At 34.4% G+C, this 23,734-nt stretch overlaps 1 long non-coding RNA gene across 1 annotated transcript; it reads left to right on the forward strand.

Annotated features, from left to right (window-relative positions):
* Window positions 1-23,148, forward strand: LOC103886101. Its single transcript, XR_004186008.1, has 5 exons — window positions 1-6,578; window positions 18,656-18,745; window positions 19,899-20,026; window positions 20,125-20,164; window positions 20,599-23,148. It is a non-coding gene; the product is annotated as an uncharacterized LOC103886101 (long non-coding RNA).
* Window positions 23,149-23,734: the final 586 nt, after the last annotated feature.

Here is a 23,734-nt window from a genome sequence, read left to right on the forward strand (position 1 = left end):
TTTTTAATAAAATCAATTCTATAATATTTTGATAGGTTTATTTTTAAGAAAGAATAACATTAGGAAAACATAATTTCTGCTTATCCTTCTAATAAATTAAATTATCTAACATCAAAGGATAATTTGGTTGTATGGTATTTCAACAGCAAAAGCTATCCAGAAGTTTTCACTTTGTTATTAAAGTATGCCATTAAAATTATGTTATTTCTAAAGAGTAAAATGAAAGAAATATTGGGAACAAGATTTACTTCAAATTTTTAGGCTGTTTCCATCTAAAACCTGCATTTAGTTAAAATTGTGAAATCATTTAAAAAATCTTCATATCTTTAGATATATTATTCACACATCATGTATATATGTAAGGAATTCATAATCAACATCATTTTGTACAAATTCAGGGGATAAATCTTATTTATCCTATTCTATCCAATTTTGTTAGAGGCCTATATACAATAGACAGGGCTTATTTATTTGTGTATAAGTCTCTAAGGAAATTGTTCTAAACAACTGTAACTAAACAATTACAGTTAAATGTATTAGGATTATAGATTTTTGTGTCAAACTGTTTGCTTTTATACTTTTAATATTTCCATTCCTCACGCAGTCCTGTTTATTCTTTATGTTAACTGTAATGTTCGATACTTGAATAACAAATAGTAGTTACAATATTTACCTACATTTAGCCACCAAGTCTCTAAATAATCCATTGCTTCCAGTTTAAAACAATCATTCTAAGATTGATAGTAATTAATTCCTAATGGAAACTTATTCTAGATTTTGTACAACTATTGATAGATTATTTTTGATCTCTTAATTTTAAGGGATTTTGTGACACTGATTTCTCTTTGTGATGGTGTAAGTAAAATTGAATATACACTTTCAGCTTAGAGAACACTGCGGAGGATTTCAAAATACAGCACAGCTGAGTACTTAGGATTACAATTTTGGTTGGTGGCGGAAAAGTAGAAATAAATTAAGAGACTCTGGAAGTAAAGTCTGATAAGAAATATTGTCCTTCATGCAAAGATAAAAATAACCAAATTCTGAGAAGCCTTTAGCGATTTGTTCCCTTGCTACTGCTAGTGCGTGTTAGATTTAGTCCCAGTAACGTCTGGTTTATCCTTGTAATCTCTAGTTTGCACTTTTTATTTGAAAAACAAAGCAGGATTTTTCTTAAATATCACATTTGTATTTTCACTTACAAACTTTTGGAGGTATTTGGCATGTGTTCCTCCGTGAACTTAGCATTTTTGCTTTCTTGCCTGGATCTCCGTTTTGGATGCTAAACTTAACTGCTTCCCCAGACTTCTATATTGCACTCTTAGTAAATCAATCTCCTAAATGGGAAAATATTATTTGTGGGGACATTCTTTCACTCAAGGGATGAAGTATGGTTATTTAAAAGGGTTACATTTCATCAGCCACTTCTATAGTCACTTTCTTTTTCTGCCTTTCCATATTTTTTAAATGGTAAAGCTACATATGATCCCTTAACTCGGTTGGTTGGTCAGTGGGCTGCTGCCCTGTTGATGTTGAGCGTCTAAATATAGAAATGAGCATATAGCTTGCATCAGTTCCAGTATCATGCCTTCTTTCTATGGAAAATACACGATTCAATTTAATTATATAATCTGTCGTTCTCTAAGACAGGGCTTCCAACAGGGCTAAACAATTCCGAAGCAGATTTGTCTCTTTTTTTAAGAGGGCTAATCAGAAGGGATTTGTGATATCGAAATCACTAAGAGGTAATTATGAATGATTTTGTGCAATTCAGAAATGAAAAATTCTTCCCCAAAGCCCCAAATCTTTGAGTCTATTTTGTTTTAAAATAATGGAAATTTGTTTCTTCACTTATATATCATGTTAGCATTGTTAGATGAATTTCTTAAATGCTAAAAATGAAAATATACTTCTGCAAGAAAAGATGAATGAATGTTAAGTGACAATAAGAAATGACATGTAATGTAATTCTGGAAGCAGAAATTTCCACAATGATAAAAAACAAGGGAATTTATTTCATGAAAATAATATTAATAATGGTTTTCGACACTGAGATTTTTCATTGTTTCTTTACAATCAGAGAAAAAAGACATTTTTTCAGAAAACTTTCCTTAGTCTGTTGACATGAACACCAATTTTTGCTATTAAAGTAGAAACTAGTAATTACATTTTTAAAAATGACACTCTGGTAATTATACATTTAAAATATGAATCCTAATGTTTAATTAGGTCATATGACTATAATATCAGCTTGCATTAGCAGGAGATTATCAAATCCTAGCAATTCATTCCATAGAGCAATACAAGTTAGAAAAGACTGCTATAATTGTGAGATTTAAATAGAATAAACCATAATGCAGTACAGTATTCTTTAAATATTTTAATGTTTACTAATGTTATTGAGTAATGAAGTTTATCATCATGGCATATTCTTCTTAGATAATTACTCTGGTAGCAATAAGCACATAAGAAGGTTGGTATTTTTTTTTTCTTCCAGGAAAGCTTTCGAATTAATCTCAGAGCAGAGTTCAAAACATGTATTTGAAAGTGGATTTCTATATTTCTTATATGCATATGTATGTAGTATTATTTATTTTCTGAATGTAATTACATTGTGCTTGGATGTTAGGTAAGTAATTTTTATTTTTAACCCGTATCATAAATCTATAAATCATTAGTTCGTACTTTCATTTCTTTCTATTTTTCATTTATAAATAATGCAGTGCAAATAAAACCTCTTATTCTTAACATAAGTATCTATCTCATTTATGATTGATAATTTCTAAAAAGCTTAAGTATATGCCTGTATTTTGTATTTTAATATTTCATTTCACATTAATTATAATCAGTGAAGGTTTTTTGTTAATTTTGGTTTTAATCTCTCCTTGCTTCTATAAACCACACTGATTGGTGTTTACTAGCTTTGGTTATTTGATATAAATACAAAAAGAATCATAGTAGAGTTTAGTTATTAATTACTGGATTGTAATGCAATCCTCTTTCAGCAATAATTTTCTTAGTAAAGAGACCTCTATACAATGTACATGTTGTACTTCTTTGATACCCTGTGAGAACTGTATTCCTTAATATTATATTTCTACCCCAAAGTTTGCTCTTTAAGATATAAAACTTAAGTGGCTACCACAGACTTCATTTATGTAGGTTTAATGAGACAGTACTTTTAAATACTTAAGTTTCAGAGTCTCCTTATAATGTATCTAATGATTTGCACAGCTAAAACAGCTTGAGTACTTTTCCATCTAGCCATAAAAGCTAGGATTTCCCATATATAAGTAACTTTATTACTCAAGAAACTTGTCTTGAAATTCTTCCACACATTATCCTTGACGATGCTACCAGAATTTTTATTAAAAAATCTTTCCTTTTTCCTTCTCGTAGTTACATCTGCTATAACTCATGGCTATAAATATATATTGTATAATGAAAACAAAGTCCTTTCTGGATGACAAGAATCTCAAATTGCTTGAGTGGCTCTGAGGATTAGATATTCTTTTATTAATGGGCAAAAGAAAAGTGATTTCCTTGATCATACGCTTTGATTGTGTCTCTTTGTATTAACTAAAGCAGCCTATTATATTAGAGGCACAGACAAAATGTGTGCTAACATTATTGTATCTATCGATGATATTTGGTGCCTGTGATTCACTGTAAGGAACCTATTTCCTAACACTAGGGGTCATTTCAGCTTGTGGCAACAGTGTACGATATTTAGTTTTAATAAAAGAGAGTAGGAATATGACATTTCCTAGGAAAACATTATCCTGGAGAAACATTTTGCTGGGCTAGGATTCCTAATTTTTCCCCTAGTCGAGGTGTGAACAGATTCTGTTACAGTGTCTACTTTTCAAAAGTAAAACCGAAAAGTGCTTTGGGTTTCTTATCTCGAGTTCATTTTTGTTAATTCTGCTAAAATGTTCAGGTTCCACTCCTGAAGGCATCATGTTTCATCTCACCATTTGCCCCTGGTTGCTATTTACTATTTTGTCATCTTTAGAGATTTGCTTGGCCCTTTTCTTCAAGCCCTTATATTCTGATCCTCTTGAGTTACAATGGAAGTCTTACTTATTTTTCTCTAATTTTCAAACTGCTCTGAAGTATAAGCACATGCATCTGTTAGAATAGAACTGTGTTCTTCCCTTAACAAAATGAACACATTCTATTATAGCTCAGATTTTCTACCCTTAAAAGTTTTTAGAATTTCAAGCAGTTTCTTAAAAGTTCTTTGCTTTTCCTCTCTGGGACTTAATAATATAAATTACTTATTTATTTTTAAAAAATCACTTTAAGGGCATGGTGCTAGACATGCAAGATGACATAAGAAACTATTTTTTTCAGAATAGCATTATGTATTTTCACATGAGCTCTAGATTATGTAATATGAATTATGATCCTGTTTATATTGAATGGAGTGGGTAATTGCAAGCTATAAATCATTTCTGCATATCTGAAAAATTTAGCCGCCTTATTCGAGTTACACACATAAATAAAGAGAGTTTTATTTGTTTCTTTAAATCTATTTTTTTTAGATCTGCTTAAAATCGGCTGTGCTTCAGAAAGCATGGTATATTATGTTTAACCTTTTCAATCTAAAATCAAAATATTTCCTTTGATTCAAAAACTAGATATGTTTTCCATATCTAGCATATCCTAACATATGGAAAATTCCAAAGAAAGTTATTTTTTCTGCTAAAAATGAATAAGTGATAAAAATGTTTATTAAGCTTACATTGATGCAAATGATAGAGAATTGCCCTTTTTCTAACTTAGAATCAAAATTACGGCCTGATTTTCCAGATATGACAGTTGCCCCATGTATAGCTGTAACTGCAGCAGAGGCCTGCATTCTGCTTACCAAATTCTGTTATTGGTTACCTACCTATAAAAGGGAAATGAAAGAACAATACTGTGTTTTGGTTCTGCTAATTATCTATTCAGTTTTAATTAGCTTGTTTTAATTTTGGAAATAAAAGAGAACGAGGCATATTTTCAATAGATGGCATTTAACATTCTCAGATCTGAGGACAAAACGGTTCTAAATTACAGATAGGTTTTATTATAAAGGTAATGGAAAGTGGCAAAACACAAGGAAACAATATTAATGCTTACACTTCAGGCTTAAAGTTGCATGTTAATGTCAAACATATTCTATTACCAAAAATCACTGATGCCTTTACTACATGAGGCTAATGTGCCACATTCCTAAAAATGCATAATTTAAAGCCATTTGAAAGAATGATCTTGAAAAAGTAAGTTATAATACAAAAGGTATTGTAGTCAGATATGGTCAACCAAGTTCTATTTTAATCTCTGTCACTGACTAGCTGTGTGACCTTTAGGAAATTACTACCTTACTGTAGCCTCTGTTTTCTCATTTGTACAATAATAAAGAGGCTGAATCTCCAAAATAGTATCCATGTAAAAGGAGCCTCATTTTAAAATATTAATGAAATGCTTGGCTATATATATATCTTTCAAATATATGTACATATGTACATACACATTCTAAGTTAGAAGCTAAAAAATAAGGTTGCAGATAATGACTGTATATTACAATATTTTCAGTAATAAAAACCTTATCTGATCCAAATTCATCAACACTGAAAGAAAAACAAACTCAGTGAAGCATTTAAAGGTATTATCTTTTGTGAAGTCAAATTCTCTGAAAGGTCAAAATCCTTTCCAAACAGTGCTACTGAGAGAGAATCACCCAAACTTATTTGGGAGTATTACAGGTAAATTATGCAAAAGAATTCACAGCTCCTCTTCCTCCTTTCTTCTTTAGAGACCCTCAATTTTGACCACATTGAAACATGTGACATGGCATACAATATCATCTTTCTCTCTGTCTTCTTCTTTTTTTTTTTTTTTTAAAAGCACATTTTCAATATATATTAGTTGTTATTCTAGCATAGTGGCAATGGGATTTGATGTCATGAAAATGGTAGCCCACAAGAGAAACACATTACAAAAGCAACTCCTTTCCACCCTTCCCTCCCCTGAAATAATAACAATTTGCTAAATTGTTGGGAAGTTGTTATAATTCCTTTTCCAAATTATTACTCGCCCTTTAGATTAGAAATGAGGCTCGGGTTAGCAATCAGCTATAAATGGTAGGATTTTTCAAGTAAGAAGCACTTGTCTGATTGTGAAGTGGAGGCCATTACTGCCTTGATTGGGCCTTTTTTTTCTTCAGCTTGCTTGATTTGTGGTTGAGAGCGCATATTCACTCCTGTACTGTGAGCAATCAGAGCCTCCCCCTCTCCTTTTTGCCCAGCGATTTAGGGTCCACTACTTTGGCACAGCTGCCACCTTTTAGCCTCCATCATACAGAATGTATCTCTCTTTAAAAAAGGAGGGGGGGATGGGAGCAGGTAACGAATGTACATTTGGCTTATTAATGTGCCTATTTTATATTTTCAGAGAGAAGTTTTTCGCTCTAAATAACAGTCATGTTGGAACTTGAACTTCTACACTCAATAAATAAGTTTGGAAAGCGACTTGAAGCTTGTTAGAGCATATTTCCCATTTCTCTATCCAAAAAGCAAACAAACAAACAGGTATAGTGGTACAAAGCTGGGGCTGAGGCATCAGAGGGCACACTCAACTTTAACACTAGCATAGTCTTTGTTCTCTGGAAAATAATACAGAAACAAGAGCTTTCTTGTTTGCTTTGTTTTAGAGGGCATTTTATAAGTTTTTCACCATATTTAAAGCCTATAGAAAGAAGGTATTTAAAAAACTCTTTAAAATAGAAACTTACATTATTGGGTTCAAAAATTACTTAATACTTCCTCTAAGTTAAAAAGATATATTCTTGTCAACAGTAAGGGACATTTTTATTAGGAGTTAAACTCAGCTCATTTTATACCTTGAAACTTATTAGAGAATCACCAAAGAAACTGGACTTTCAATGTTGGAATGAGCTGATCATCTTCAAATAACAATACACATGTAAGAATCTGTGCCCTACACCCCTCTTCTGCTCCTGTTCCCCCAAATTAAAATATCCAAATAACTTCCACAGAATGAATTTTCTTAAAAACACTCTCGAGTCTGGGTCATAATAAACCTGTGTGATAAAAGGAAGTTCACAAAGATTAATACCATCTGGTAGGTAGTAATTCCCCAAAATCTGAGTCAAAACTCGTAACGAATTTTTCACCAGTTTTCTTGAGTTATAATTTGCCAACCATAAAATTCATTCATTTAATGTATGAATTAACAAACTTTTGTATAGTTCTAGAATTGCACAACTATCATTGCAACCTAATTCTAGATTATTTCTATCATACTAAAAAGAAATCTTACACCCATTTACAATCATTCTCCATTCTCACCCCCAGCCCTGTGCAACCATGATTCTATTTTCTATTTCTATATGTTTGTCTTTTTTGCACATTTCATATAAATGGAATAATATGATATGTGTTCTTTTATGTCAGGCCCTTTCATTGAGATATTTTTAAGGTTTGGAGTTTCCTCCATACTGTAGCATGTACAGTCCTTTTTTCCTTTTTAGTGATGAATAGTATTCCATTGTACAAATGCATCACATTTTATCTATTAATCCAGTGACAGACATTTGGATGTGAATTGTTTCCACTTTTGGAATATTCTCCTTATTACTGTTACAGACATTCCTGTATAGATCTGTGTGTACACATATGTTTTCATGTGTAGATACTTAGGAACAGAACTGCTGAATCATAAGATAAACCTATGTTTAACTTTTTAAAAACTGCTAACCTGTTTTGCAGATGTTTGCATTATTATACATTCCCACCACAATGTATAAAGTTCCTATTTTACCACAACCTTACCAACACTTGTTATTGTCTGTCTTATTTGTTATAGCCATTTTAGTGTGTGAAAATTTTATCTAGTGATTTTGATTTGTATTTCCCTAATGACTAATGATGACAATCTTTTCATGTGCTTATTAGCCATTTGTATGTTTCTTTGAAAAAATGTCTCTTCGAGTCCTCTCCCCATTTTTTTTGTGTTTTAAAATTATTACTAATGAGTTGTAAGGATTCTTTATATGTTCCAGACATAAGTCCCTTATTAGACATATGATTTGGAAATATTTTGTCACAGTCTTCGGGTTGACTCCTCAGTTTCTCGATAGCGTCTCTAAAGCACAAAAGTTTTTAACTTTGAGCAAATCTCTTTTGAACTCTTAATGGAGAACAATATCCCATCAGTTCCTAATATAATTGTTTAAAGAAAATCAGAGTAGGATAGAAAAGTAAAAGGTTAAAAACAAAATCAACAATCACATTCATGTCAGTTTGAGAAGAAAGAAGTTGTTTTGCATTACATTTCCTTTAAAGTAATATGAAAGTCTTCACTAAAACAAGTTTGTTGTTGTTGTTGTTGTTTAAAATCTTCATTTCTAATTTCGTGTTCATCATTAAATCTTTTCCTTGCTAGGTCAACAGAATCTCAAAATTCAGCCTTGCTCAAGTCACAAGTGGTTTTGAACAATGCATATGTAAATGAACCCGACGCCACAAAACCCCACTCTCTGTGCTTCTCCCTCTGAGTAACAGTAAATGACAGGAAAAATCAGGATGTAAAAAAGCTTGTTCTCAAGCAAGAGACCCTGAGCTTTGCCCTCCCAAGCCTACTGCAGGATGTTATCTGTAAAATGCTTTCTTCTAAGCAATACTCACAAAATTGATTACCAGCAGCAGCACCTTTACAGCCATTGCTGAATATTAAGCTCACCAGGCAAATGTGGTAGAAATGTGGACAAAACTATTGGTAATTAATTCATTTGCTTTTGAAGTTCCTTGGTAGGGGGTCAGAGGGCAGATGTGGGGAGCTACCTGTAAGGAAAACCCAAAACATTTTTGTAATCTCCACGGCTCAGCTCTAAAGTAGCAGAGGTACATGTACCTTGCTTTTAGCAATAAAATTGATAAGCATTTCATTATTTTCTAGAGACTACAATTTAAAACCCCTTGCAGTGAATCCTTTTAGAAATCAAGTTATCAACTTTGAATGAATTTACTTTGTAAGTCCATATTTCCATCTGATATCTGTTGTATATCACAAGCAAGATATAACTATAACACAATTTGGTCGCTCTAGAAGCCTCTCATTTCTCTCCTACCCTTTTACCAATAAGAATTTAGCCAACAATACCCAATAAACACAACATACAATTGCACAAAACATTAAGGACTGTTATTTGACTTAGCAAACTTAAAAGTGTTTCTTTTTTACAAGAACTGTGGATATAACTAAGAATTCAGTAATTATCGTTATTATATTTTATCTTATAGCTGCAAATGTTATTGCAAATATAATGTTAAAAATGGCAAGTGCTGTATGGCCTGAATATTTCCATCAAATTTCATTGTACACAGTAGAAAGAAGTCATTATTTCTATTATTTTTATACTTGACTTGGTACTATGAGACACCTGGATTACTTTTTTAAAAAGTGACTTTCAATGGAGACTCTGCTAAGAATATGATTCAATCTTAAGGACAGGTTAATCCTTTTTTGACAGAGTTGCATAATTTGTTCAAATCTATACACTGAAACCTAAACTGAAGGATGGTGCAGTTAAAGCTCTTGATTGTAATCAACCCAGTGACATTGAAAAGCAGTGCTAATAAGCAAGGAATTAAAATAGAAAGGCCTATTAAGGATAGTCAAGTTTCACCAGAAATAAAACTAGGTTAGTTGAGAATAAGAAATTGTCTCAATAAATGTAAAGTAACTAAAGCAGTGCCTAGTAGTTTTTATAAATGAAAATGGAAAAGGCATAGCCCCCAAACAATAAGCTATGCTCTGGAAAGAAAAGAATGCCAAATAGAAAGGGGAAAAGACTGTTGATTTCTTTCAAGAACAAATGAAACCATTAGCAGAATAACACCTGTGGTTTGGATCAACAAGACTTATTCTAAAACAGAGTGAATATTCTTTGATTTCTTAAGTGACTGTTATATCAACTGAGCAACTTTATACACAGGAAAGAAAAAAGCCACTTTTCTCTCATCATGAAAGTTCTGCAACAAGGGAAATAGATTTAATTTATCAAAATCGGAGTAAAAGCAGGGCTTATCAGCCTATTTTACAGTTAGAATACTAACCGTAATAACCCAGGTGTCATTTTTTTTTTTGCCCCCACATACTATGCAAGACACCAGGGCCCTGAAAAGTCCCCAGTACATTTTCCGGGAGTCTCCGGAAGATACCATTTATAAACTAAGTAAATTGTTTTGAGATATTTGCTTACTACTGTTTCCATTGGGATGCTAACACATTTGCTAATCTTCACTTGTGCTTCTGTTATATACTGTAGTGTATACCAAACACCACTGTTCCTGTCAGAAACTAACACTGCCTGCTTTCAGGAACCTGATGTTCTCTCCATGCCCTATCACTGCTCTGCTAGGTGCTGGCTACCTCCAATGCACTGCATTCCTCAATGCACCAAAGAAGCATGGTAAAGGGACATATGTCTCCGACTGTTTGCACTACATTCTATTTGATGCATCTGCAGATCTGCCCTTGCTCTAATGTGTTACAGAACTTTTAATACAAAAGTGCTTTCTTTCTTCACCTCCTCCATTCCTTCTCCCCCTCCGCTTCCCTCTCCCCTTGTCCTTTCATTTATCCTTCCCCTTCTCCTCCCGCTTCATCTTCTCCTCCTTCAATTTATAGCACACTCTCCATGGCGATTATCTGAATATTGATCTAAGTGTCAAGCAGCATACAGTACTCAGACTTGCTCCTCTATCCCAGGTTAGCTCTATTTTATAGTTTCCACGTCTTTGCTTAAATTTCTCATCTCTTCATGAAGGTTTTCCACCTTTTCCATTACAAACTTCCATGTCATGAGCTGCCCATGGAAAGGGTGACATGGCAAAAAACTGCAGGTGCCCTCTCGGTCCTGAGAGTAGACACTAGCCAACAGCTAGCAAAAAGCAGATTCGTCAGTAATACAGTTGCAAGAAATATAATCTTTCCAGCAATCTGAAAGAGCTTGGAAGTAAATTCTTCCCCATTCAAGCCTCCAAACCAATACCTTTATTGCTGCCTGCTTAGATCCTGAGGCAGAGAACTCAGGCTCAGACACTTGATCCACAGAAATGGTGAGATAACAAATGAGTGTTGTTTTAAGTAACTAAGTTTGAGTAATTTGTTATACAATAGAAAACTAATGAAGCTTTCTAAAATGGCCTTAGTGGTTAAGATGCTGGAATCTGGGAACAACTGCCTGGACTCACAATTCAGTTCCAACACTTACTTGAAAAGTGATGTAATCACCTTGTCCTCAGTTTTGTCACATATAAAATGAGATAATAATGGCACTTCTATGAATAATTGTGAAGATTAAATTAGTTAATACAGGTAAAACATTAGAATAGTGCCTAACACATCATTATAACTAAGTGTTTGCTATTATAATAATGATAAACTAGCAAGTAATATAACCTATTAATAAAATAATACTGTTTTTAAAAATGATAAAATAATAGTAAATAAGCATAAAAATACTTATGATAGATAATATAAAATAACAATATATTATAGTATCACCATTATTATATGTATCAGAGTAGATTACGTTATATTGCAGTAACAAAAATCGCAAAATCTCAGTGACATTTGGCATCAATATTTATTCTTGCTCATATTAAATGTCCACTGCTGACAGGAGCAGTCTCTATTCATTGTATTCCCATAGACCCAGGCTGATGAAGTAGCTACCATCTTGAACGTTGCCAGCCACTGCACCACAGTCAAAAAAACGTACTGGAGAGCCTCACATTAGTAATTAAATGCTCCAGCCTGGAAGTGACACACCTCATATCCCACTTCTATTTACAACACATTGGCTCCACACAAATATAAGGGAACCAAAAACATCCAATTCTACCACGTATTCAGAAGTAAAGAGAGAGGCAGAAATTTTGGCAAAAAGCACTAAAGACTACCACACTTGCTACTATTAGTGTTAGTGTTCTACTCTTTAACCTACGAACAAATTTTGGTAAAACTAAAAACTAAATTTGAGAAAGAAAACAAGGTGCCAACAATACTCAAAAGGGTTAATCTTAGTTATTCTTGCCTTAAGCTGTTTGAGGCTAAACTTGGACTATCCTAAACCTTTGGATGTAAATTATTAGAAAACAAATCACTGGTGTTACAATATATGTCAGTTACACCAAGACATGTTTGCCTCTTAATACTACAGATATTTTATTAAACAGTTGTATTATTTTTAGAATGTAACTTATTATAATTCTATTTGTTTTGATATACCACAAAAGCAGATTTTTATTTTATCAAGATAGAAACCACAAACAACATTAAAAACTACAAAGATGATCATGTGGAAATCTTCATTGCATCAGATTGGGGTCCCCAAATTGTAGGGTCATACTCTATTTCTGGAGGTAGACAATTGCTCCTCCTGCTCCAAGAAGCCAAGCCTATAAGCAAGGATTATTCTGGGATGGAAGAAAGCCTCAGAGTCCAGGAGCAGACCTAACTGAGCAGAGTATATGGTTTGTAAAAGTGTTGTCTTTTGGCCGGGCGCGGTGGCTCACGCCTGTAATCCCAGCACTTTGGGAGGCCAAGACGGGCGGATCACGAGGTCAGGAGATCGAGACCATCCTGGCTAACACGGTGAAACCCCGTCTCTACTAAAAATGCAAAAAATTAGCCGGGCGAGGTGGCGGGCGCCTGTAGTCCCAGCTACTCGGGAGGCTGAGGCAGGAGAATGGCGTGAACCCGGGAGGCGGAGCTTGCAGTGAGCCGAGATCGCGCCGCCGCACTCCAGCTTGGGCGTCTGAGCAAGACTCTCAATGGATCTTCACTTGCTACTTCTGGGAAAAACTTAAATCACTTTTAAAAAATAGTATACATAAATAGATAAATATTTATCTGATCTTCAGGTGGTAAATGCTTTTCTAAACCTCACTCTAAAGAAAATAAATACATTTGGCAATACAAAAAATTAAGACTAATGACAATTGAGAAGTTTTTTCTTTCCTAAAAATAATGAAAATAGAAACAATGTCAATATAAGTGAAAAAGAATATACCTACTATTTATGTGTGCAGAAAAAAGAGTTAAAGTCATTCCATATAAAGAGAATGTGTAAATCAATAAAAAGGGATATTGTTGCAGAAAATTAGCAAAAAAGAGAAAAAGTAATTATACAGGAAGAAGCACAAATGGCCAATAATATATCTAAAAGATACAATCTATTTAATAATCAAAAATTAAAATTAAAATATTTTGTTTTGACTCTTTGCTAAAAATAAAATGATTTATAATAGCCATTATTGGTGAACTTGTAGAAAAATGAAGACTAATATTTGATTATTTAACAAATAATAAATTGAGAAAATACTATCTTCAGTAAAAAAAATGAAATATTAAAAGTGGTATGATCCAGTTTACTAAAATTACAAATAATAAATAATATTTTAGAATACATACACAGAAACAAAAGCTGGAAATCTATAAACCAAAGTTAATTAAAAAAATGGTTACCTATCTTTGGATAGAAAACTGACAAGTGACTTTTGTTCTCTTAACTTAAAAGAAAGATATTTTTCTAAATTTTGAAACAGTCTCAAACTAACAGAAATGTTGTAAGTATAATATAAATAAATTTAATTTGCAACCCTCAAATGGTCATAACACAAACCATTTGAGAGTCAGTTGCCAACATATTACCTCCAATATCTCTGATTACTTTAGCGTGTATTTCCTAAAAATGAAGACATTCATAGTGATACCCAATCACATGAAAACTATCAAAATCATGAAAATAACATTGATACATTATGACTATCTATCTTCAATCCCGTTTAATTTCCATTAAATGTCCCCTGAAATGTACATCGTAGCAAAATAAAACCAGTCCAGGATCACATATTGTATTTAGTTCTCATGTCCCTTTAGTCTCTTTTATTCTGGAATAGTTCCTATAGTTCCTCAGGCTTTCTTTGACTTTCCTAACTTTGGTATTTTTGAAGTTTACAAGCAAGTGATTTTTAGATTGTCCCTCAATTGGTGTTTGTCTGGAATTCCCTCATGATTAGATTCTGGTTATGCATCTGTGGCACGAATATCACAGGAAGCAATGATGTATTCTCATTGTATCCTATCAGGTAGTTCACAATTTTGATTTCTCAGCATTACAAATCATGTTCACTTTGATCATTTTATTAAAATTGTGTCCTCTAGGCTTCTCCATGTAAAGTTACTCTTCTTACTTGTAATTAAGAAGTGTTTTTATAGACAGATACTTTGGCACTATGCTAATATCCTTTCTCATCAGACTTCTCAATAAACTCCCAAATTTATTAACTGGTTTCTTATTTTGTTTTATTGTAATCTATTAAAAATGCTATTTTGATGCTTAGTTTGTCCTCTGTTTGAGCAGTGGAAGCTTACATGCCTCATCATTTGTTGAGTACTTCTTTGCTTTCTGTCACAGCAAGGTATTCTGAGCTCATCTTATATTTTCTTTGCTCCAGTCCTGGACCAAGTCATTTCTCTAAGGAGTCTTGATCTCTTTTACTGCAGAATGGCATTGAAAAGATAACATTTTAGAGCCAAATATGCTAATTACTTGCTTGTTACTGTTCTTGGGCCGTCAGTATACAGAGCTGTAAAACATTTGCATTTATACCCATATTTACATCTATATTTATTTTTATATATTCCTATAGTTATTGAAATCTATAAATTAATACCAATGCCTTCAATTCCAAGCAAATCTCACAGGATTCTTTCCCATTTTCATCCTTTTCATATTTGCAAATCCCTTCCTTGACAGTGAGAAACCTAGTTCCCATGATTCTTAGTATTTCTTATTTGACTAATGCCTGTGTGTGTAGCAATCTCCTATTCTACTCAGGATCTGACACCCCACAGCAACCCCCTCCCTCCAATCTCTTCTTATCCCATTGGAGCTCTGTAAGACATGTTGGGCTGTCCACACACAGGAATGCCCTCCTTACCTTGCTTGGGCTCTAACTCCCCATGCAGGGCAGTCTTCCTATGAATATGCCCTCCTAATTTATCTTAATCACTAAGGAGAATGGGTAAGGTGTGCCCTTCCTCTGGGCCATTGCAACTCCTAAACCCTTACCCAACTGCCAGGCTCAGCTCCACCTATGGGCTCTGAGATCCAATTGTTTAGGGAGGGAAAATGAAGGACAAATAGGATTAATATTGGAACTTTTTGATATTTTGTGAAGTTCTTACAATAAACATGTATTTGTTTTATAATTTTAAGGGGTTTTTTTTGTTAATTTAAAGATCAGATTTTGATACATTAGACCAAGGGTTAGCAATCTTTCTCTAAAGGGCCAAATAGTAAATATTTTTGGCTTTGCACTCTATACAATGACTGTCACAACTGCTCAACTCTGCCATTAGGAAAAGCAGATGATCTTAGCTATATTTCAATAAAACTTTATTTACAAAAATGGGCAGCAGATCATATTTGGCCCTTAAGTCATAGTTTGCCAATCCCTGTACCTAGGGTTTGGGTCCAATAAGGCAAAGTTCAAGCCTATGCATGCTCTTTCAATACCTGTGAGATGTTAAACAAGTAGTTTATTATCTCCAAGCTTCATCTACAATTTTTATGAGTCTCTTATGGACTATCAGTTGAGTAACTACATTGTAAATGGTAAAGTGTTACATAATATACTTACTAAAGATGCTAACCCAGAAACGAGTTATGAGAGGGTGAGATGATTAAAAAGGACACATAAATGATCAAAAAAAAAAAATCCAGCCGGGCGCGGTGGCTCACGCCTGTAATCCCAGCACTTTGGGAGGCCGAGACGGGCGGATCACGAGGTCAGGAGATCGAGACCATCCTGGCTAACACGGTGAAACCCCGTCTCTACTAAAAAATACAAAAAACTAGCCGGGCGCGGTGGCGGGCGCCTGTAGTCCCAGCTACTCGGGAGGCTGAGGCAGGAGAATGGCGGGAACCCGGGAGGCAGAGCTTGCAGTGAGCTGAGATCCGGTCACAGCACTCCAGCCTGGGCGACAGAGCGAGACTCCGTCTCAAAAAAAAAAAAAAAAAATCCAAAGGAGTTTGGATTTTATATTAGCTAATGGTTATTTACTAACATGAAAACTGAATATGAGGAAGACTAACCTAGCAGTGAGTGAGGGGGTGAAAAAAAATGGCCTTAAAGTGAAGAGCTAAGACATGTTTGTTAGGGCCTAGATACAATACCTGTTGAAACAATTTGATCCAATATAGACTAAGAAGGTAGAGACAGTGAGTCTTTATAACCAATATATAAAGAAAAGCAAATGGTAGGGAGGGGAAAGCAGGACGGAGAGGGAGACGAGGCAGGCGAAGAGAGAGAAATGGGAGAATTTTTTTAAAGATTCATTTGCATAACAAATTAACAAAACACGTTATTCTGATTCTGCCAACAGGCTATAGCCATTCATACTGAAATTTTAAAAAATACTTAGACTTAAACTGTACATCACATTTTTTATATCAAGGAAATGAAACAGAAAAAAATTGCCTAAGACTTAAGTACATTAATTCAAAAGCCTTAAAAGTCAAAGAAGGGAACATCTACAGACTTCATTAAGGAGTCTATTTAATATGGCATTAATATAAAAATAAGAAAACTTGTCTCCATCTCCTGCTAAATTACTTGCTAGAGATCTGGGAGGACTGGTCAGTCTTGAGAATGTCCTATTGATACCTTCCCCATTGTTTGTTCAATTTTACATATTTATGCTCTTGAACATCATTGATCTATGATAGTAGCTCGTGGGTGAGAGATTGCTCAAGACAAAAGGTTCACCATTAACATTTTTAGCTATTTTGAAGATTACTACAAATTTCCCAATGAGTCTAAAATTGGTCTAGGAAATTTTATCCTATCAAAAAGAATTCTGTTCTGTCAATGATATGATTTGGTTTATCAGTAAAGACATTAGTTTGGGATCTCAGGAAAAAAATATCATAATGTGAAGGTTTAATAATTTGAGAAAATAAATGGCGTGCTCTTTCTTCTCCTCTATAGCCATTGCCTATCCTCCTTGGAGAAGTGTGGCCACTGTTTTTTTCATGAGGTTAATTGTCAAATAAAACCCAATCACAACAGAAAATCACTTTATGCTTAAAAACAATGGGTTCAGATGTGAGGGGAACAAGTGGGAAATAGAAGCAGAAGCAGTTTGACCCTAAGTTTCTAGTGTTGGCTCTGCTTCTTTCGTAAGACAGGAGATCGTTATTTTACTCCTGCTCTATGATAAACGTAAAGTACAGTGCTCAGCAAACTAGATGTTCAATAAATGAATAAACAAATATAAGACCTTGGGTAAGTCATTTACCCTATCTGGAACCATTTTAAATTTTTGAAATAATATTCTTATTTTAATTTGATATGAAGATTTACAATGTGCTCTATCAATGGTAAGTGAAGAGTAGCTGTGATGATGATGGTGATAAATAAAAAATAGAGTTGCTATGTCCCCAGATTCCGCTGCACATTTATTTTCTTTTACTCAAGACATTTTTGACCCTTTCAATATCCAGTGGAAACATAACTGAAATGTATAAAAACCTGGAAGCAAATATTTTTCTCTAATTTAGAGAAAGAATGATGTTCCAATCCCATGATAATCCCAGAGTCAACATTCTTCTAGATAGAGGAAAAATGAGGGGTACATAGACAGGAGGGTTGAAACCCATTCTTATGTGAAAGAAGAGGCCACTACGTTTGTTCAGAAAAGATGAGGACAAAATGCTAATGCACTGAGCCAATGGACTGGCTGAGGTGCCTGCTTTGATGCTTGGACATAACAACGAAGAGAGCCCCAGTTACCTGATTCCCAGCCCAATGCTCCAGCCCTTTGTCACTTATTAGACACACTTCCTCTTTAATAAAATTCTAATTCAAGGGTACATGTCAGATGGGGATGATTTGGAAACATTTTAGGGACTGAAAGTTTATCAAAGTTCTGTAATGGCCATAGAATGATTAAAAGGAATGTGTGTGTTCAAATACAAATGAAGAATGATCTGAAGGTAGGGCACAAGGAATAGCAGATGGTAGCTATTAATTATTAGCCTATTACCAAGGCTTCAGTCCAGAAAGAAAGAAGGTATTTTATGTCTGACTCATCATCATCTAACCATTTTACTGCTTTGATTTCTCATAAGAACACTAAAAGAAGACATTTCCTCCTTCTGTTGCTATGTTTGAGAGAGAAAATTTTGTGGCAATTTATGGAACAGTACCACATTAAATTCCTGAACATATATGTCAGGAGCACAATAGACACACACACACTCAAAATGCCAAAAACACGAATAATGAACAGTTCTGGAGACACTATTCTGATATCTCTTGTTCTTAATTAATGCAATTCTATAAGACTGCACTGGCACATGGGGATCGAGACCCCCCCTCTCAGGCTTGTCTGCGTTGGGGTAGCATATAATAAGCGTGTAGTCAGTTTGTGCCCTAGTCAAACGGTTTTAATAAAACCCTACAAGCACTTCAGATCTGAGGCTGGGGGTGTGTGGGAGGTAATGCTAGGCATGAGTTGAGCCCAACTTTATGAATGAAGTGGCTACATGTCATTAATGTTTCAATAGGTCCCCTAACAAGGGTAATTGGATCTCCAGGGAACCTCACCAAGCTTCCACGTTAAATTTGCCAGTGGTGAGGATGCTCAGGTCTTGAAGGTAAGCGGAACCATTCCTGTTTTACCTTGAACCCAAGGGTCAAGCAGGCCTAAGGGAAATAATTTGAAACTGTCATTTAACATTATCACCGACATGTACTGTATTTCCAAGCAGCCTGCAAAAGGAGCCAGAGACATGCATACATGGCCCCGAGCTGCAGGGTGGTAGCATGTCACATGTCTGGTAACAGAAGGGGATAACCATCCCAGTACAAACTTGACATATATAAATTGATTACATAAGTGGGCAGTGGTGGTCCTTTCAAGTATTCTCCTTTTGTTTGAGCTTTACAGTAAAATTACCAGCAGCAGTTTACAATTAAGGGGAATAATAATAACTGAATATGCTTTCATCTGCACATACAATTACAATGAACTGCATGCCTTAATAGGATTGTGAAAAATCTGCGTTTGACCCATAGAAAAAAGTAAACATTCTTGTTCTGGATACTATATCATTATCACAACAAAGAGAAACTCCTGAAATCTGATGATTTAAACATCTGGAGAATGTTAATCACTTCAAAATGACGGATGTTTTTTATTTCAGCTTTTGACAGACACACTCCTTTCATAGATAGATGATTATTTACATAAATTACATCATCAATGTGAAAAAAATCAGAATAACTTCAAAGGATAAAATGCTTAATTAAAAAGAGACTTGTATTTCTATTTTTTCTCTCTTTCTCTGTTTTTCCTCTAAAGGAGGGGTAAAAAGGCAAATCTACCAATTCCATTGTAGGTGAATATGTAATGAGGAAGTTGTGTTTTTAAATTTCTTCATGTAGAATACATTTAACTTTAAGAATAAATTACTCAATTTTTAGTATCCTGAAACTTATTAATTGCTTTAAATCCACTTCTGATTTCTAAAGTTTCCCTTTTTAAAATGGCAATTTGGGGTTCACTTAGTCATTCCAATAGCTGAAACAGAACAGATTCAAGCTCAAGTTGAGTCTGTAATTCACCCTCTCTTTTTGTTCAACTTTCAAATTATCCTTGGTAGATGGAGGGAAATAAACTTTTAAAGCAACTCAGCACTGAACGAAGAGTTTAATAGATCTTAATTCATTGTTAATGCAGGGGTTCTTTTGTTTAGTTTTTTTGTTGTTGTTGTTTTTTGTTTTCGTTTGTTTGTTTTTGTTTTTTAGTGGGACCTGAGAAAATAAAAGTCAAGAGCAGCCCAAAAAGAAAGAAGTGAAAACTCTGCCCTTTCAAGGAGCTCTGGCTGCAGTCCCTCAGGGTCGGCCTCTGACTGGCGGCATGCTGCCTTATGCTGGTTGGTAGAACTGGTGCAATTTTGTTGATCCACTACAATTTCCTCCTACACTCAGAACTGATCTGCAGACTGACCTTAGACAATTTGTCTTCTTTCAGGGAGAAATGTCACCCAAAAGGAAGCTATTAAGTCAAGAAGGTAATTCTCTTAGAACAGTCCACTGTATAAACAGAACTTGACCTCAAGTAATTTATTGCTGGTCCCTAACAAAGAGACTTAAGATTTAGGTTTGATATAGTTGAGATCTGAATCTGTCAATACAAAGGGCAAGCCAGAACCTCGCAGGATTTCTTTTGAGTGGCCGTATTTAGAATATAAGCCAGATCAATATGTTGTTCACACAGGAAAGTGGCATTTGGTCATTTAGAATGAAAAGTTCATTTTATTAACAAATCAGAAATTTGTACTTGCACAGTTCAGTCACTTCTTTAATGACTCCTAGATGATTTTTGTGAGGCTAATACCTAAACATGATATAAAGACTATATTTCCTTGAAAACACTGAGCTAGTTTCGATGCTCAAGATACAGGTATGTCCCACATTGCTAAGAGGTTTATTTTCTTTTTAACAGAGTGGAAAGTGAAAAGTTAAATTTCTTAATTGAGTGGAATGAATCATGTTACTTGGGGGCACAGAATCCAATCAATGAGCATCTCATAGTTCAAGATCTGAAAGGGTCAAACTGCTAAGCTGTCTCTTGACAATATCTCATGGACCACCTTTGACAGATGGATATTAGAGAGACTTCTAGAAAATTTTAAAAAAAAGGAAGAGGAGAAGAAAACAAAGAAAGGGTAAGAAGTATATTAGAAAAACCCTTTAATTCACTTTAAATTCTTTGTTTTGTGGTTACTATGGTGAAATTTCCCATTTCCTATTTACAAATGAGGATTTTTCTGCCTTTTCTATTACAACTCTAAATCTCAGTTCCCTTGATTAATGAATAGCTGGTTCAATGATTCCCTTGTAAGATCCAGGTATTCTGCTGTGTCTACTTTCACTGATAAAATTCTCCCCTACCTCCATCTCACCATTTCTAGGCCTTCTCTTTTCCAAGTACCTCTCTCCTCCTCAAGTCCCATCCAATTCACTCACCAGCTCTACCAGCCTGGAGACCACCCACATCCTACAAATGGAAAAGTGCTGAGAACCTGTCAGCCACAGCTGACAGAGAGTCCGTCAGGGTAGATTTTAATGCTGTGAACATTTTGCTGATATTTTTCCACAGAGCACTACCTGATGACATTTTAGGTTTCAAAGTAGCAACTAATACTTTGCTTCTTGACTGGCACTAACTTTCAAAACAGTAACTAGAAAGCCTTGAAACTTTTAGAAATCTCCATTTGTTCAGTCTATAAAATGGGGCTAACACCACAACTGAATCCCCTAGAAAAACTGCAATGCCTCCCTCACGTGGATGAAGAGCTTTGAGATCTTCACAGGAAAATTCTAAAGAAGGAATTGGAGAGTATAGTGATGTTTTTCTAAATTAAAAGTGACAACCAGCATTTAGTAGGGGAATCAGAACACAGAATTGAGAGCAGGAAGCCTTATATTCATTACAACAGATGGTTTAGTTTTCACTGAAGAGGAAGCAGCTGAGTTAATGAACAGGGGTATGTCCTTAAAAGATTCAGCAGCCATCCAAATACACAGGAACAATCTAGTGGAAACTAAAGACTTGGACTAGTCTGTATTATACAAAATAAAGCATCCCTACTGAGTTTGACTTCAGCTGGCTGAAGTCATAAGGCATAGTGTTCTACTATTAAATAACACTAATATAATTACTACTGGCACAACTTTAAAAAAACAGGACTTTGTTCAATTTCTTAACACAAAGATAAGTCACATTGCAAATCTGTAATCAATGCCTGTTGAAAAAAATATTGAATGATTTTCAGTTCAAGGAAAGTGTTTTCACTGCTTGGCTTTTCTCTCATCTCTTGCCCATCTCTGCTTTTCTTTTTTTATTTAAAAAAGAATAAAACATTTCATTTGAAATATAAAACATGCCACAAAGCACAGGATGTAATATAAGAGACCTCTGTTTTCCACCACCAAGATTAAACAGACTTTAATGTTTTTTAAATATATGCTTGATATCTCCCTCTTTCATAGACATAAATGTCATATAGCTATAGCCTCACCCCGTCTCCTTTTCCCTTCAGTTCTGCTCAAAGGTGAAAACTTATCTGCAGTTTTTTAAAAATCATTTTTGTACATATGTTTGTACTTTCACTACATTAGTATGTGTTCCATACACTATCATTTCATTTCACACTTTTCATACATGGTATTATGCTTTGTATATCCTCTTGCAACTTTCTAACATATTAAAATTTATTCATATTTATGTATGTGATTTAACAACAGAATAACGTTTCTTTATCCTTTTATGTGAATAACCTATTCTCTTGCTAAGGGGATAGTTCTCAGTAACTGCTAGATTGATCCCAATTAATAGGATGGCGGGATTTTTTGTTTTGTTTTTTACTATTACAAACAAGGCTGAAAATAACTTTTTTGTGTATATATTCTTGAATGCATGTAAGAGAGTTTTTCTAGGAATCAAATTGCTAGAAGCTATGGAATTATCATCTTCATTCTCATGCATTGCCACATTCCTCTCTAAAATGGTAACAATTTACACTACCATCAGCAATAAATAAGAATTGCTGTTTCCTCACATCATCACTAACACTTGATGTAAACCAACTGTTTACTTTTTGTCAGTTTAATGGTTGTGAAGTTATATCTCATTGATGTTTTAATTTTCTCTGACTACTAATACTATTGAGCGTTCTTTTATATTTTATTGACTATTTACAGTCCTATGAATTGCTTGTTCATATCCTTTGCTAATTTGCCTTCTGACTTTATGTCTTCTTATTCTTGTTGGTTTTTAAGACATAGGTTGCAAAATGTCTTTCTGTCAGTCTTTTCATCTTACGATGTCTTTTTCATGAAACTGCTTTCATCTTAATGGGCTTAAATTTATTGATATTTTCCTCTGTGATTTTTGCGTTTTGTATTTTGTTAAAGAAATGCTTCTTCACATAATGCCATAAAAGTTTTCTCTAATATTTTCTTTTAAAAGATTTACAACTTTTATTTTTATATTGCTATTATTATTATTTTTTTGTAGAGACAGATTCTCACTCTGTCACCCAGGCTGGAGTGAAGTGGCGCGATCTCGGCTCACTGCAATCTCAGCCTCCCAGGTTCAAGCAATTCTCCTCCCTCAGCCTCCCGAGTAGCTGGGACTACAGGCACACGCCACCACACCCAGCTAATTTCTTTTGTATTTTAGTAGAGATGGGGTTTCACTGTGTTGCCCAGGCTGGTCTCAAGCTCCTGAGCTCAGGCAATCTTCCTGCCTCGGCCTCCCAAAATGCTAGGATTACAAGTGTGAGCCACTATTTTTAAAATTAACTTTTGCATAATATATAGGGGTCTGTTTTAATCTTGTCCCTGTGTTAAGAATTGAATAATTTATCCCTCATCCTATTATTTGCAACTCTCTTTTTTCATAGACTAAACTTTCCAATATATATGATTTTCCTAGGTCTCTATTTTAATAGTTTTATACCAATATCACACTTTGGCTCCCCAAAGATGTCCACGTCCTAATCTCTGGACTCTGTGAATATGTAACCATGCATGGCAGAAGGAACTTTGCATATTTGATTAAATTAAGGACCTTG

The sequence above is a fragment of the Papio anubis genome, chromosome 1 (assembly GCF_008728515.1).
Source record: "Papio anubis isolate 15944 chromosome 1, Panubis1.0, whole genome shotgun sequence".
Classification (NCBI taxonomy): Eukaryota; Metazoa; Chordata; class Mammalia; order Primates; family Cercopithecidae; genus Papio; species Papio anubis.